Here is a 16,339-nt window from a genome sequence, read left to right on the forward strand (position 1 = left end):
AGTTATTCTAGCGTGTCCAAACGCACGTTAAACTGCGCACTGTATTGCATCAGCCTCTGGGTTTGAGAATTTAGTGCAGTGCCTTCGTTTGTTTGCTGATTGTTAATTTTGATTCCTTTGTGGCCACATAAGGTACAGTTTTTCCCAACTAATACAGGGAACAGTGAATCTTGGCCCCATTAGAGCTGCAACTAAACTGTTTGATCTAAACCTAGATTTGCCCCATTGAATGCATGGATTTGTAATTCTGCATACCTCTTCCTCCATGGATCCTTTTTATGTTGAATAGTTGTTTGTTTGTTTTTTATTTGCATTCTCATTTGTGTCCTTTTAGTTTCCAGACCCTTTGTCTGTCTGTAGGTTTAAGCTAATTTGTTTATTTACCGTCTCAGAACAGACAAGAATCAAAATGTAACTAACACCATTAAAGAATGCAAGTCACCATAGTTAAATATGTATCCTGTACTATATCTTATTTAGTTTGTGATATGTGTGTGAATATTACTGGGTATATCAATTTATTCAATAAAAATTATCTGTTAGTCCAGTGACTTGTCTCTGTTAATGATATCAGTGTGTGCTTTAAATCTCCTTGACTGACAGTACTCTGGCAGATGGATTACTCTTGCATACATTTGTTTTGCATTTTCACAGTCTAAAATATACAAAGGATCAACAGAAGTAACTAGCCTTGCAGCTACGGCACATAGAACATTACTAGCCTACGAGTATTCACATTAGCATCAGAAATGTATATTTTCCAATTTCAGTAGAACTTTGCAAAAGGTTTCTCTTCATATTAAAAAAAAAAATCATTCAAGCTGAGATGCAAGAGTTTTCAAAAATGACCCTAGCTATGTTTTCCGTTCCAGTGTTTTTCAATCTACAGCCACATGCCGAGATCTCGGGGAAGTGTTAGACTATGCATTTCAGATAAAGCCATAGGAGTGAATGTTCAAAGACTTTAACGGGTGTAAAAATCAGCATATATGCACCTAAGGAGCATCTACTCCCACACATTCTGTTTTATAAACCTCAAAACATACGCGCGCAGTTTTGCTTTCATGCGCACATATACACCTGTAAAAAGGGAGCGGTTTAGCGGAATTTGGGGAGGGTGGGGCATGCACATTTTTCTTTTAAAAGACACGCACGTAGATCTGCCAAGTTAACGTGTGTAACTTTACCCCTGCTCAGTAATGGCGCAAGGGATATTAAATGTGTCTGTAGTCTGCTGTTGACCGAGTGGGAGGTCCGGGTGAACTGGGGTGAGGTTCAGGCTGAAGAACGAGGAGGGTCTCGAGGACCTGGAGAAGGACTGGGCGAACTGGTGGAGGAAATGGCTAATGCAGTGACCCCCAGCATATTAAAATATACCGGCATGTCCATGTAAATCCCGATTTCTGCAAGTCCCACTTTATTTCCGCATGGAAGATACACGCGCGTCTGATTTTAAAATAGGGAAAAAGTACACATGTCCGGTGCTTGGCATGTATGTATGTGTGTGTAAGTATATACACGCATGTATGTTGCGGGGTAAAGAAACGTGTATTTTATAACATGTGTGGGTTATAAATTGCTGTGCTAAAATTATGCGTGGTCACATTCGTGCGAACGTGCCATGACACACACGGTTCTTTGAAATCTTTCCCCTCAGTTTATTTTAGATGGTCAGCTAACGCAGTTTATAAATGTTGAGCCTGATATCCAAACGGCACTCAGCCGGGTAAGCGGTGTGGCTGAACATCTGGCGACGGTCAACGTGTGCCGCTTAGCCGGCTAAGTTTTTAACTGGACAAGCCAGGGGCGGGAAATGGGCAGATTGGGGGGAGGAGCTGGGACGGCCGGATAAATTCATCGGCTAACTCGATATTCAGAGTTCGCCGGCTGATTTATCCAGCCAACCTTAACAAAGCTGGATATAGTCCGCGGAGCAACCGCGCCGCTGAATATAGAGCACTAGTTAGCTGATTTATAATCGGCTAACAAGCATAGCCGCGCAGCAGCTGAATATGGACCTCTTAAATCCTAGAATACTGTTTCATACACTTATGAAGCTCAAAAAAAAACTTATCTTCAGCAACATTTTAAACGAATGGTACCTTTATATCTCTTCTGGGAGTTAATCTAATGCACATTCCAGTCCCAGCCCTTTAGAAGCAAAAACTGATACTTCACACATCCAGCAGAGCTCTCTGCTTCAACGGCAGGGGAGAAGAAAAGAGGATTCGCACTCACAAAGCGGGGAGTAGCTGGCTTGTTACGGCGGTTACTACCCCAAACCAAATGTGCCTGATACTTCACTTTCGATGCATATCCAGCATGGCTCTCTGCTTCAACGGCAGGGGAGAAGAAAAACAACCAATAAGGGCTGTACAACATAGTCTGGGTACAACAAATAATCATGGGTGTAGCTTGCTTATTGCGGCGGTTACTACCCCTACTACCCCTAACTAATCAAGCTAGATATTTCACTTGGATGCAGCTCCATCACTGCTCTCTACATTAATGATGGGGGTGGAAGGGAAATAGAACCAAAGAGCTAAGAGAAACAGATAAGTATGAGAAAAAATTGTGTGAAGCTTGCTGGGCAGACTGGATGGGCCGTTTGGTCTTCTTCTGCCGTCATTTCTATGTTTCTATACAAAGATATCTTGGGTGGATGATCGTAAAGTCATCACCAAAGTGCCCAGCCCTGTCTCAGCTGAATGGTGTAAGCCACCAGCCCCTTCCCCCGTTCTCAGCCTTCTCCTCTCCCCCCTTAGTTCCTCTTCTCTCTCCAGCCGCTCCTTTCTCCCTTTCCTCAACCCCTCTTGCTCTCGCCCCCCAGCCTGTCTTCTCCCCCGAGTCCCTCTTCTCCCGCACATCTCCCTCCCGTCAGCTCTCTCCTTTCCCCTGCTCCCACCCTCTTCCTCTTGAACTCTCTTTTTTCCCTGCTGTCTCTCCTTTCTGACCCCACCCCTACCCATAATATGTTGGGGGTCGCAGAGCCTTAATCATTTTTCTTGTTGGGGAGGGGGGTGTTATGTAAACATGGGGGGGGGCCCGAGCTGGGGGAAAATCTGCATGACCGCCCCCAACCAAAACGGTGTTCCACAGCCCCCGTTTTGGATATGAATGGATGATTTTGTGGCTTTGCTCCAAAGTTTAAGGAATAAGTAAAGAGACAGGAAATGTCCAGAAAGAAGGAAAACGGTTAAATGAGGATTCCTTCATACGCTGATGTCTCTGCACTGCTCCCTGTCACCCCACTCTGTGGCTCTTCCCCCATCCCTCTGTAACCTAGCTACAAATGTACTAATTTTGCTCATGCTCAGCTGGGATGGGGGATTCACGCAGCGGTTTGTGTTCCTCATGAGAGTGACAGAATCACCATGTAGTGATAATGCAGCAACACCCAAAGGGTGGTGATTTCCAACCACTAGCAGGGGACCGCCTGAACGACCTTTGGGTTCTCAGATGAGTAGGACTGTCAGAGGCTGTAAAGGACCTCAGGAAGAGCAGGCCCAAAAGAGAAACAAAAGGGCTACAGAAACAAATCCTCTTAGGTAGCTAGATAGATAAATAAATAAACCTATCAATCATTTTTTATATAGTCTACCTTTCCAAGCAAATCGATCAGAGCGAAGTACAGCATTATTCAATAATAACAAACAGCACATAAAATTAATGAACCTAAACCATACTCAATAATACCGATCGATCCATAACAGTTAATAAATCCGAGATGGACAAATATTTAAAACACACTTAGCAACCCGGTGCGAATTAAAGTCAAATGCAACAACAACAAAACAAAAAGAAAATAGCAAAAGGGTTTCCTATAAATGAATATTCAAATTATTTAATGGCAACTGTACCTAACGTCTAAGCCTACAGGACACAGAACACGGTCAAGGTCTGAAGGCTTGCGAGGCAAATCACTAAAGCAGGGGTCCCCAGACAGTGGTCTGTGAGCCAGATCCAGCCCGCAGAGCTCTATTTTCTGGCCCACCTTCCTCTTCTGGTGGCCGGGATCCCGCCCACAGAGGAAACTCTCCGGTCTTTGGGTGGTTTTTACTCCCCTCAGGGGCAGCGGCAGCAGCAAGGCTGGCGGAGGTTGTGCAGACCCTGCCAGCAGAAGCTGAAGACGACGTACCCCAAAACATTTAGGTACTGACTCTCCCGTACAGTGGCTAAGGTGGCTACATGGATATGGGGTTCCTGGTGTTACTCTGGGAGCCGTGAGAGGGGGCTATGAGAGGAACATTCTGCTCTCCTTCCTGTTGGGTCTTCCAAAAACAGGAAACCAGGGACTGAAACCCACCCAACCAGTCTCCCAGGGGTAGGGAGGGAAGGCAGAGCCTTTGAAAGGGTAATACTCAGAAAAATTGACTGTAAACTTGAAGGAAACAGCTTATTTAACAGTTTGTCTACCAAGAAAATAGCGTAAGTTAGTAGTTCCAATTCTTGTGAGTTTACAAAAGAAACATTTAAGGCAGAAAGTATTATTTTACAGTAGAAAATAGTATTAAAGAACACTTTTTACTTTGCAATATCAGCTTTCCTCTTAGGATTCTTATTCCCTGTCTGGTACCTGCTAATAGGGAACGCTTATCAGGTACGTAATAATTGAGAGATTATGTGTTAACTCAATACCTTATTCTGTCCTGGGTGTATATATATATATTTCCAACGTTAATTATAAAAGAAAGTTGATCCTTTGAAAACGTCCTTTCTTCAGGTGTTCATGCAACAAAGAAGGTAAATATGTTTCTTGGTTTATATGATTCTCTTTAATGTTCTCCTTGTTTCATCAAGAAAACAAAATACCAGTAGTAGCACAGTTTCCTTATTTTCACTCCTTTGCAGTGTGTAAATATGTAGTTTTCTCAAATTATTACTAGATTGTGTTGTGGCGCAGGATGCCACAGCTTAGCTGTCCTGTAATCCTCCTAGGACAGGTCCGATTTTCCTCGCTGCATCTCTCCCTTTGTCCTTCCAGCTGCTGGATGCAGATCTCTGTAGGTGGTCTGCCTCTCCTCGTGCAGGTGTTTGACTCCCTCTTCCAAAGATGTGTTTGAATGATGTTTCTAAATGTGGTGTCTTCGACGTCTTATTGAACTGGTCTAACTTGGCGTGTACAATAACAAATAAATCAGTTCCCGCCCTAAACTCACTAAAAGAGGGAAATGATTTGGTTCAAAAATCTTTTCACACACACACATGACGGCACACCCAGAGCTCTTAAATGTAAAACAGCTTAAACATAGCTATAGCTCCTCTCCTCTGATATATTACTTTTCCCAGAGGTTTTGAATTAAAGCTGACTCAGAAATATCTAGTCTTGTTTCATATATATATATATATAATCTCACAGTCACTCTCAGACCAGAATCTGAGCCAAGTACTTGCATTGTACGACTTCAACAGCCCATGTACTCTCTGGTTCCCAGTGAGGTAAGACTGAAAAGTTTATTACACTTTTCACTTAACAAGTAAAAAGAATATTAATACAGTGTTTTCACTCACCTCAAATTCTCACACTCAGTGAATTTTCTCACTACAACAATCTGACTGAACTAAGCCAATAAAAATCTCCGCGTCTTGGCTGTAATTTTTTTAAGTAACTGTTACTGTTCTTATGCTGTTACCTGGGTTGCTCTAATTTGAACAACATCTTTTACATCACAATCTCATTCCTTCCTTTCGGTCACACACACTCTACTTTGAGTGCAATATCAAACAATTCCCTCTGAATTTCAACCTTTCCGGCAAACAAAGGGGCCCTATAAAAGGAGCAAAAACCAGAAGCTGTCTGCCCTTCTCTCTCTCTGTGTCCTGTCTCTCCTCGTGCAAAACCTCGATCATTCGCATATCTCTCGGGTTTATGGAGTTCCCATAAACCTTAGCTTTGGCGGGCCTGACAAAGCAAGCTGACAATCAGCATCTTCAGCCCTGCTCTTCCTGCTCCGGTCATTCTCCTTCAGTCCCGTCCACCCTTTGCAACTGGACAGAAAGACAGAAAAAAAAATCCAGGATATTATTCAAGGTACTCTCGATTATCCATAAAGTTATCCACAACTTCACTTTCCTCAACACCTCCACTCTTCTAAAACCTCATACCTCCTCCAGACCTATCAGGAGTGCCTACCAAGACAACCCTATTTGCCCCCCCAAGCCAAAACTTCTATCAGAAAACGCGCCATCTCGACAGCTGGCCCACACCACTGGAACGCGCTTCCACACGAACTGAGACGAGAATCCTGCCCGACTGTCTTCAAAAAGAGACTAAAAACAGGGCTATTTAGCCAAGCCTTTCAGGACATTTAACTTATCTTCCATACAACATTGCTCTCTACCAGCTTCTTCTTCAGCCTATCCCTCTCACCCACCCCTCCCTCTACCTCTTGCCCCCTCCTCTATTTTCATCAGTCCCTTTATTTAACCTTACTTCCATCCTTTTAAGATGAGTATTTCAATTCCTCTGATGAGCTTTTTATCAGATATGTATAAATAATTTCCATTGATCTTAAAATGCAATGTTCAGATCAGAATGTTACTTTTCTTTTTCCTGTTAAAACTGTTGAATTCGCTAACTTGTTTACTGTATCGCTATAAGGCGACATTGAAGTTAAATGTAAACCAGTATGGTTTGCATCTCTACAAGAATATCGGTATAGAAAAAACAAAAATAAATAATTAAAATAAAATAAAAAAACCTTACAAATGATTCTCCCCACCTCCCCCCGTGGCTTCTAAGTCTACCGCAGGTTATTATTTTCCTGCCAGCGCTGATAACAAGATACTGTTTGCTTGTTTTTTTCATTCCCTGCAGCCTGTCAACTTAAGAGAATCTTGTTACACAGCTTCAGGTTCTTCACTTTGAGCCACAACAATCCCTTTCCCCCAGGCAGACACACACTCAGAAAGGAAAGAAAGCAAGCCACATCCCAGCAATGCTTTCTTAAAGCCCCAGAACTCAGGTCAGTAAAAAAAAAACAAATGTCTTTACCCTCTTATGCTATTTTTAACCCCTTGTTACAAAGACATGAGCAACAAGGGGGACAGGCCGAGCCAGAGGACCAGTGGTGCTGAAACAGCTGCTGGAGGCAAGGCAGGCCCCACACAGTAATAGCAGAGCCAGAGGACCCGTGACCCTTTACGCAGCCACTGGCAGAGAGGCCAGGCCCCGCCAGCGAAGATCAAGAGGTGCCACAGCGAAGGGAAAGAAGGTGAGGGAGAATGGAAGGGAAGTGAGTGAGTGATAAGGAAGGGGTGAAAGAGAAACCGGCCTCCTGCTGCTGAAGCCGCTGTCTTGAAGGAGGAGCAGAGCTGGAGCCGACAGCAGCACAGGCATGGGGCAGCGAATCCCACTGCTCAGAGATTCCTCAGGGCAGCAGGAGCTGGTTGGAGAAATTCTCATTGCTGAATGCTGCTACACGGCCATCAGCCACCCACCCGGATGGCAGTGCTGTCACCTAAGCCCCATAAAAACAAGGAGGTCATGAAGGCCAGAGAGGAGCTGTGGGCAAGCTCCCTCTGCTCATTATAAGGCCTGCAGAACTTTTAAAAATCCCAGAGGAGCCCAGAAAAATAGAGGGACAGCACTTGCAGGAAAATAAAGGAAATAAATAAATATGATAAATGATTTATGCAAGGCTAGATGTTGGGAGGCATTGAACAAGCCCCTGATATTGATTTGAATTGAAACCAAAAGCTTTTGAAAAACAAAGGTGTCACAGAATAGAAAGATCCCACTTTGAGAAAGCAAATGACCCTTTGGGAAACTACATAATGAAGCACATTGGTCACATCTTCTTTCAGTTCCCTTGAGCGATCTCATTTGCATAGACATTCTGTTTTTCCACACTGAGAGAGCCTCATACCCAGAGGAAAAAATGTTGTTTACCAGTGAACAGCTTGGTGGAGAAAGTTTGAGCCAGTAATATGACTGACTCACTCTGGAAATTTTAAAGACTTTAATGGTATTTCTAATTAAATGAAATTAATTCTCAGACCTGAACAACCTTGAGAAGGCTATAGAAAGGATTAATTAAGGGGTGTCTAGGGACATTTCAGAGCTTGGGAGGAACTATTTTTTTGTAAGTGATGTCACCGGGAGCATTAATTTGCTGTGAGAAGGCAAAAAAAAGTTACAGTTAGCCGATGATTGAGAGAAGAGAGGGGCAGCAGCAGATTTGAAAGATTCTACTGCCCTGAGACCTCAGTACTAAAAAAAAAAAAATAAATAAAAATGGAAAACAACGTTAAACACTACTCAAGATAAAAAGAAGGTTGTCCAGGTTTAAAAGTCATAACAGTGGAATGAATGAGTGTGCGGGTAGAGAATTTTAGCGAGAGGTACATATTTTTTTAATGATATGAAATTATCCAGGTAAGAAAATCATTATAAGTGTGAAGAAAGAGAGGTTAACATTGTATTACCTGAGCAGGATCACAGAGAAATTAACTTTAAACCAATTCTGCTAGAAAAAAGTTGACGAGTTTGTGAATTGAGGAAGTCAGCGCCTCTGAATTATTATAAAGGAAATCATTTTCCATCTTTTAGAAGGAAAAGAAGCATCGTTTCTGCTAAAAGAAATGAAATGTTAAGACATCTCCTGGCTGCAAAATAACAGAGAAATAAAGCTTCTTGTCCCTGTGGCAACTGAAGTTTATAATAGAGACAGAAAGCTAAAAACCCCCAATAAAGAGAAAACTGATATATTTCCTAAAATCATTCTGGTGAACTTCCCCAGTGGTTCTTTTTTTGGAAATATTCAGGGCGCTAACTGCATATCTGAATGTCCAGGCCAGCAACCCAGTGTCAAGCTGATAGACAAAAAAATTAGAGAAGTATAGAATTTTAATAAAAGAACACAAATTCTCAGACGGAGGGAATACATAAGAGCATCTATAATAATAACAAAAGGAAAGAGTGAATAGAAACATGGTAAAATGAGGTATATGAAAGTAAGAGAGAAATACCTGAACAATAATGAGTAAAACATTTAGATTCAGGGACACACTTTAATTTGATTTTGCAGTAGTTAGAAAAACCCAGTGTCCATCAAAGTTCCAGCGGAAGAGAAAGGGAACACATTACACAATAGGTTTGTGGAAGAATACTTGAGTTTAGGGAGTTTGTGTTCCTTTTTTGAGTTTGTTTGATTTTTTTTTTTAGAATAGGGAGGCAGGTACCAGACCATTGACAAAGAGAAGAGGCCTGAACAGATGGAAGGGATAGAAACGATGGTTAAAACGAGCTCACCCCAGCAGCAAGAAGGCTAAATTCACAACAACATACACGCACGTCTGGTCGTACTAGCAGAAACAATGACAAAAACACAAAAAGAGAAAGAGAAAATATACTGAGATCAGCTTAAGATGCAAATATTAACAGAGAAGGAGAGTAATTGAAGGGAAATATAATTACCTGGAAATGATCTGCTGACCAATGAAGACCTGAAAGAAAAAAAAGAGCACAACAAAGAATCAGTTCTTCAGGACACAAAAGAAAAATATTCACAAGTATATTCTGAAAAGTACTGCATAGGAAGAGAGTTTACTTATCTGAATAGCTGCATATAGGATCTTTATTCCTGTAAGAAAGAGAAAGAACACACAATAAAAACAATAGGTCGAACATGTTATTTAAATATTTAAAAATGTCTTTTTAAAATAGTTTTGCCTAATTTTTAATGTTTTAAGCTGAGAAGCACTTTAAGAGAACTTTGGAGACCCTAAATATTGTTTTAAACTTTTTTTTATAATATTCATATGCCAGCTGGTTGTTTCTTTAAAAACTTTTTGTGTGTAAATGTTTAAATACAAAAATTACATTCTATACATTTAATTTAATTATAACATTTTTTTAATCCATCCAACCTTTGCTCCTAACCTACAGGAGACTATACCAGTAGGCTAAACTAGAGTTCCTCTATTTATTATTGGTTGGACAGAAAGGCAATCTTAAAATTTCCCCTCTAAATTAAAACTACAGGATACCTCAAGTCTATAGTCTGCCCCCCAAGATCAGTGCAGGTAAGAATTCCAGCCCAGGGAGTGAAGGTTTACATTTATTAAACTTTTTTTCCTTTTACTGATAAATTATTTGCAGTTAAAAATTGTTTGAATCTTACAGAGCTACAATTGTGGACTCAAAGAGGCAGATTTCCAAAGGAGTTAGTGTTGCGAGCGGAGAAGTGGACCCTTAGGCTGGCCTGGCGGAGTGAAGAGGTGGAAGAGGAAGTGCACTCCGTGGAGAACAGCAGGCCGGGAGGCGGATACTGACAGGTCGTTGAGCAGGAGTCTTCACCCTGGAAGCCCAGATCAATGCATGGTCTTAGGGATCCATCCTTTTTACCCACAAAGAAAAACCCCGCCCCTGCGGGTGACTTAGAAGGTCGGATGAATCCTCTAGCAAGGTTCTCGGCTATGTATTCGGACATAGCTCGGGTCTCTGGCAAGGAAAGGGATACACTCTTCCCCGCGGCGGAAGAGTCCTGGGTAAGAGATCAATAGCTCAGTCGAATGGGCGGTGCTGGGGTAAAATCTCCGCCTTTTTCTTGGCGAATATGTTGGCAAACTCCGCATAGGGTGCAGGTGGTGCAAGGGCAGTTTGCAAGAGTGGTAAACATGGTGCCCTTGGGACTCTGAGGCAATTAGTGAAGCAGAAAGTACTCCATTTCGCAATCTGTAAGGTGTCCCAATGGATGAAGGGCGAGCGTAGCTGTAACCAGGGTAATCCTAGTACCACAGAGTGGACAGCTTTCTCCAGGATCAGGAAGGAAATTTCTTCAGAATGCATCACTCCAGTACGTAGGTTGATAGGGACCGTGGAGGCCGAAATACTTCCTGGAAGAAGTGTTCCATGGATGGAGGTAATCCGTAAAGGATGCTCTTGGGTCCGAGAGGGGATACGCAGTTGGTGAACCAGTTCTGCCAAGACAAAGTTGCCCCCAGCCCCCAAGTCTATGAAGGCGAGAGTCTCAAAAGACCCCCGGGATATTCCAAAGTCACTGATACCATACATTGAGGAGCAGAGTTAACACAACCTAGGAGCAGCTCCTCACGATCTCCTAGGCTCTGGAGTTTTCCAACCGCTCCTTACATTGGGCCAAGAAATGGCCTTTGTTGCCACAGTAGAGACATAGACCCAAGGAACGGCGTCATCGTCTCTCTTCTGTAGAGAATGGAGTACGGCCCAGTTGCATGGGCTCCTCCGTGGAACCCTCGGAGCGTGCGGCTCCTGGACTGGATGCTGAGGTCATAGGTCTAGAAAATGCAGGAGCTAGTGGCACGGAGCACCGAATTGGCCGACCTTCCTTAGCTCTCTGCTGCAAGCGGCGATCAATGCGCCCTGCCAAGTCTATGAGCTCATTGATGTCATCGAGTATGTCGCGGGCAGCCAATTCATCCTTAATGCGTGCTGCTAGACCTTCCAGGAACAGACCTCGCAGGCTGTCATCATGCTACCCTACCTCAAGGGTTAGCATGCGGAACTCGACAGCGTAGTCCCTGTCGTAACTGCAGCAGTTCCGAAGTAGCTGTAGACAGGCGTGCAGGTTCATCGAAGGCCTGTTTGAAACTGGAAATAAACTGTGGCAAGCTGGTCAACAGAGGATCCATACGTTCCCACAACGGAGAGGCACAAGACAATGCCTTCCCATCCAGCAGGGATAAGACATATGCTACCTTTACGGAGTCCGTAGGGAACTGAGCGGGTAGCAGCGAGAATCGGATGTAGCATTGATTCAGGAACCCATGGCAAATCTTGGGGTCTCCAGAGTAGCGAGAGGGTGCAGGCAGCTTCTAGGCGTACTGACGCTCACCACAGGAGCTGGTAGAGGAACCTGGGCAGGTTCTGGAAGTGCGGCATCTAATCGACTCGCCAGACGTTCCACCATGGCTTCAAGCACGTCAAGACAATGCTGTTGCTGCTGTAAACGCTGAGCCATTCCGGGAATGGCCTGGAGACCAGACAGATCCGCCGGATCCATGGCCTTGCAAACTGTTGTGAGCGGAGAAGTGGACCCTTAGGCCGGCCTGGTGGAGTGAAGAGGTGGAAGAGGAAGTGCACTCTGTGGAGAACAGCAGGCCGGGAGGCAGATACTGACAGGTCGTTGAGCAGGAGTCTTCACCCTGGAAGCCCAGATCCCCCCCGGGAGGAGCCCATGAGGACCTGGGCCGCTGGGACTTGGGCGAGACGAGGAAGCAATCCGAAGTTGAGGCAGGCGGCAAGCATAGAAGACCGGGAACAGTCAGGAGTCAGGAACCAGAGAATCAATACCAAGAACTGAAGGAGATCTGGAACTGGAACTGAAGCGGGAACTGGAACAGAAGAAGATCCGGAACTGGAACTGAGGCGGGAGCTGTAGCAGAAGAAGATCCAAAACTGGAAATGAAGCAGGAACTGGAACAGGAGAAGATCCAGTACTGGAAAACTGGAAGGAAGCACAAGCAGGTCCAGGAACCAACAGGCAAGAGACAGCCGAGCACAGCAAGTAACTTCCAGCAAGGAACCTCATTGCAAGGTGTCTGACTGAAGCAGACGCCGGCTTTAAATACTTGCCGGCGTCACACTGAGGGGTGGTCCGTGGTCCGGCGGGAAAAGCCCTTTAAATTGGGCTTCTTCGCGTGCGTGCGTAGGAAGGGAGGGGCTGGATTCAGTGGCCTGGCGGCATCTCCCTTGTGGAGACGCCACTGTGAAACAGGAGGAACAGGCCCGAACGCCAGCTCTCTCCTCAGGGTTTCTTTGGCGGGATCCGAGCCACGGATCCCGCCAAAGAAGCCCTGTGGAGAGAGGTAAGGATCCGGTCGCAGGACCTGCGACCTGGACCGCAAGAGTTAGGCTCCTAACTTTGAAATTAGACCCTTAAATTGGACTTTTTGAAAATTTACTAGAATTGAGTGCCTAAATTTATCCTACCATTTTCACTAAATGTAGGTCCCTAAAATGTAGTTAGGGAGAGGGGAAAAGATTTTCAGCCCTAGGACCCTAAGTTTTAAGACTGTAAATTTAGGTATATTTTCAGCTGAAAACTTTGGTCTCTAGGTTTGGCTAAAAATAGGTTCCTAACTTATAGGGTCATTCAATAAAATGTGTTAAGGTGTTAACAGCATAATGCATGCGATATTTATGTTACTGCATTGCACGAATGCAAATTTTTTGAAGGGGTGGGATTGGGGAGGGGTTAATGAAAATGAGGGGCAATATTGCATGTTTTTAACACTGGAAATAACTATACCTTTTTCCTGGTGTTAAGCTCTGCGATATGCCTGACATGCTTGGGGAGAGAGAGAGAGAGAGAGCACACCTCTGGGGAGGCCATTACAGTATTCAACTATTTATATCACTATAGGAGGGCCAGCTAATAGCTCAAGTTGAGGTTTTGGTGCTGGTTTAGGGTTTAACGGCCAGTTTTACATGCAGCGTGAGACGTACGAACAGCACAGTACACCTCGGTGAAGATTTGGCGTCATTTGGAGTGAGGTAAACCACTTCCAACACCTCACCTCGACTTATTAGCTGGCCCTCCTATAGAGATATAAATAGATGACTGCTGTGAAGGTCTTATAAAGCGAGAGTCTCTCTCTCTCTCTCTCTCTCTCTCTCTCTCTCTCTCTCTCTCTCTCTCTCTCTCTCTCTCTCTCTCTCTCTCTCCCCCTTCCCCTTCCCCTTCCCCCCCCACTTCACAAGCTGTGAAATTACCCTAAACAGGCCCCTTTTTCTTACAGCGGGCATGATCCATGCAATATTATAGCATTTGGATGAATCTAGGGGTTAGACACCTAATTTATATGCCTTGTAAAGGAGCATATATTAGACACCTCTTAAAAGAGTAGGACCAGGCATTTAGTCTGCTCCACCTTAAGACAGCCAAAAGCACAGGGATAAAAGTTTGCACCTAGCTGGAAACTGCACACCCCAGGATAAAGAGAAGGCAGCTCCTTCAACCTTCCTGTCCTAATTCTGAGTATTAAGGAAAAGGCAGCTCCTTCAACACTTCTGTCCTGTGTATTTCACTGTTTTCAATAGCTAGATAAAACAGTTTCACCAAGCCGCCAGACACCCTCGCTGGAAAGACTCTTAGCTGGCGGAAGATACTCGGTGCCGCGCGGGAGGCAGGCTTTGCTGTTGGTTTGGTCGAGCCAGGTAGTAGGTAACCCCTGGAGGTGGACGCAGACGGAGGAAGGCCCGACAGCCAGGGACCTCATGGCCCATTGCCAGAGGAGACGTGACTGCACCCAAGACTATCGCATCACAATGGACTGAGATTGGACCAAGAGCCAGAGACCACAGATAAGAGTGTGCACGCATCTCCAAAACCTCACACCCTAGGACTGGCCTGACATGCAGTCAAGTACAAATATTGAGCTCAATAGGAAAGCAACCTAAAAGACAGACAACACTGAAAAAAGTAAACACAGATACTGAAGAAGAAAAAAGGGGATACTTACCATAAAAGGGACACTTTTAGAAGAGCCTAAAAGAGACAATACCACAAAGACTCAATTTCTTAAGGTACAAGTTTGAAAGGTTGGACACAGTCAGAGTAAAATAAAGAAACATACAGAAAAGCCATACTTATGTGACTTCTAGATGGTTCGAGTTCAAAGTTCTGGAAAAAAATTGTTAAAATTGGTTCCACAGCATTTTTATGCTGAGAAAAAAATTGTGAATCCAGAAATTTTTCAAGTTGTTGTTTCAAGTATACTTGTTATATTGTTTATTGCAATTCCTAATCCTTTTCATTTTAGTAAAAATAAAATTGTTAAGGCTGTTACTAAGGAGTTGCCTGTTTCAGAGGTCAGGATGGTTCTCTTAACTTTATCCCCGCTTCCCCCCTCCCTATCCTGGGTGACTTCTGGATCCCTTTTCTGCACAGGAGACCCAGTTGGGAAGAGGCCATCAAACCGTACCCTCCCATCCCCCCCCGAGGGTCCATCTAGAGACCTCACAATACAGGAACCCACCAAAGCGGGACAAGGTCTCTGCCACAGGGAGGCACTGTTTAGATTTACAAAACAAAAAAGGACAGACAGTCCCAAGGAATCGGTAGAGAAAAATCACAAAAGTCAAGTTCTCATGCTGCTTGAGTAGAACAGGTGGGAACTGGATTTCTGATGCGTCTCCGGGCTCTTTTGCTCCTCAGAACCTGTTCCCTCCCCCTCCACCCAGCAGCAGACGATATTTCTGTACCTGGCTGTTGCCATCATAAGCCTCACGGAGAAGTTTCCTTTCCCAGGGAATTAGGGAAAGTCACCCTCCAGAAAACTACACTGTAGCCGGGTCCCTCCTGGAAACACCAACGAGAACCCAGATAAGTCCCCCAGAAGGAGAGGAAGGAAACGTCTTCTCCTCTCTCTGGGAGACCAGAGAGCACAGCTCCTCCTCTCTTGTTGCCTCTCACTCGCGCCTCGCAGCCGGTGATTCTCCCCAGTGCCTCATGGAGACACATGCATAGATTTTAAAGAGAGCCACCCTTATGGGGATGGACCAGGAAAATCAATCAAAACATATTGTCCACCCCTGGTTCCTTATTTTAACCTGAAACGACCTCCCCTTTCCAATCATTAGGGACGCCAACATAATGGAACGTGACCTTGGAATGGGTGTGTGTTCTGCCCCCCCGACCATTACATCAATTCCGTACTAACAGCGTAGATGGCAGCTGAAAAAGATCCACTTACCCATCCAGCCTGCCTGCTTATTTCTATGCATACTGCTAAGATACATCTCGGCTGCCGGCCATAGAGATGGAGCGTTAGTAGCAAGTAGCACATTGAAGACTAATCGGAGAAAATTCTTTTTCACTCAACGCACAATAAAGCTCTGGAATTTGTTGCCAGAGGATGTGGTTAGTGTAACTGGGTTCAAAAAAGGTTTGGATAAGTTCTTGGAGAAGTCCATTAATTGCTATTAATCAAGTTTACTTAGGGAATAGCCACTGCTATTAATTGCATCAGTAGCATGGGATCTTCTTAGTATTTGGGTACTTGCCAGGTTCTTGTGGCCTGGATTGGCCACTGTTGGAAACAGGATGCTGGGCTTGATGGACCCTTGGTCTGACCCAGCATGGCAGTTTCTTAGGTTCTTAGTAAGAGGTCACTCTTTATCCGGGACAATTTGTATTGTCTTTCTCTCTGCTAGTCCACCCTCCTGGGTAAATGAGCTGGTGAGACCACCTGTACAGTTCACATCCAGTAACCCCTCTCATCCCGTGTTTAAATTCTGCTTTCGCTATTTCATAAAATCTTTTCCTCGGTGCTCAGAATGGGCAACGTTCCTCTCCACATCAGGTCACCAGTATATACAAATGATAATTTACTGCTTGGATTAAGTTCATCTCTT

This window comes from Rhinatrema bivittatum, chromosome 5, assembly GCF_901001135.1.
Source record: "Rhinatrema bivittatum chromosome 5, aRhiBiv1.1, whole genome shotgun sequence".
Lineage (NCBI taxonomy): Eukaryota > Metazoa > Chordata > Amphibia > Gymnophiona > Rhinatrematidae > Rhinatrema > Rhinatrema bivittatum.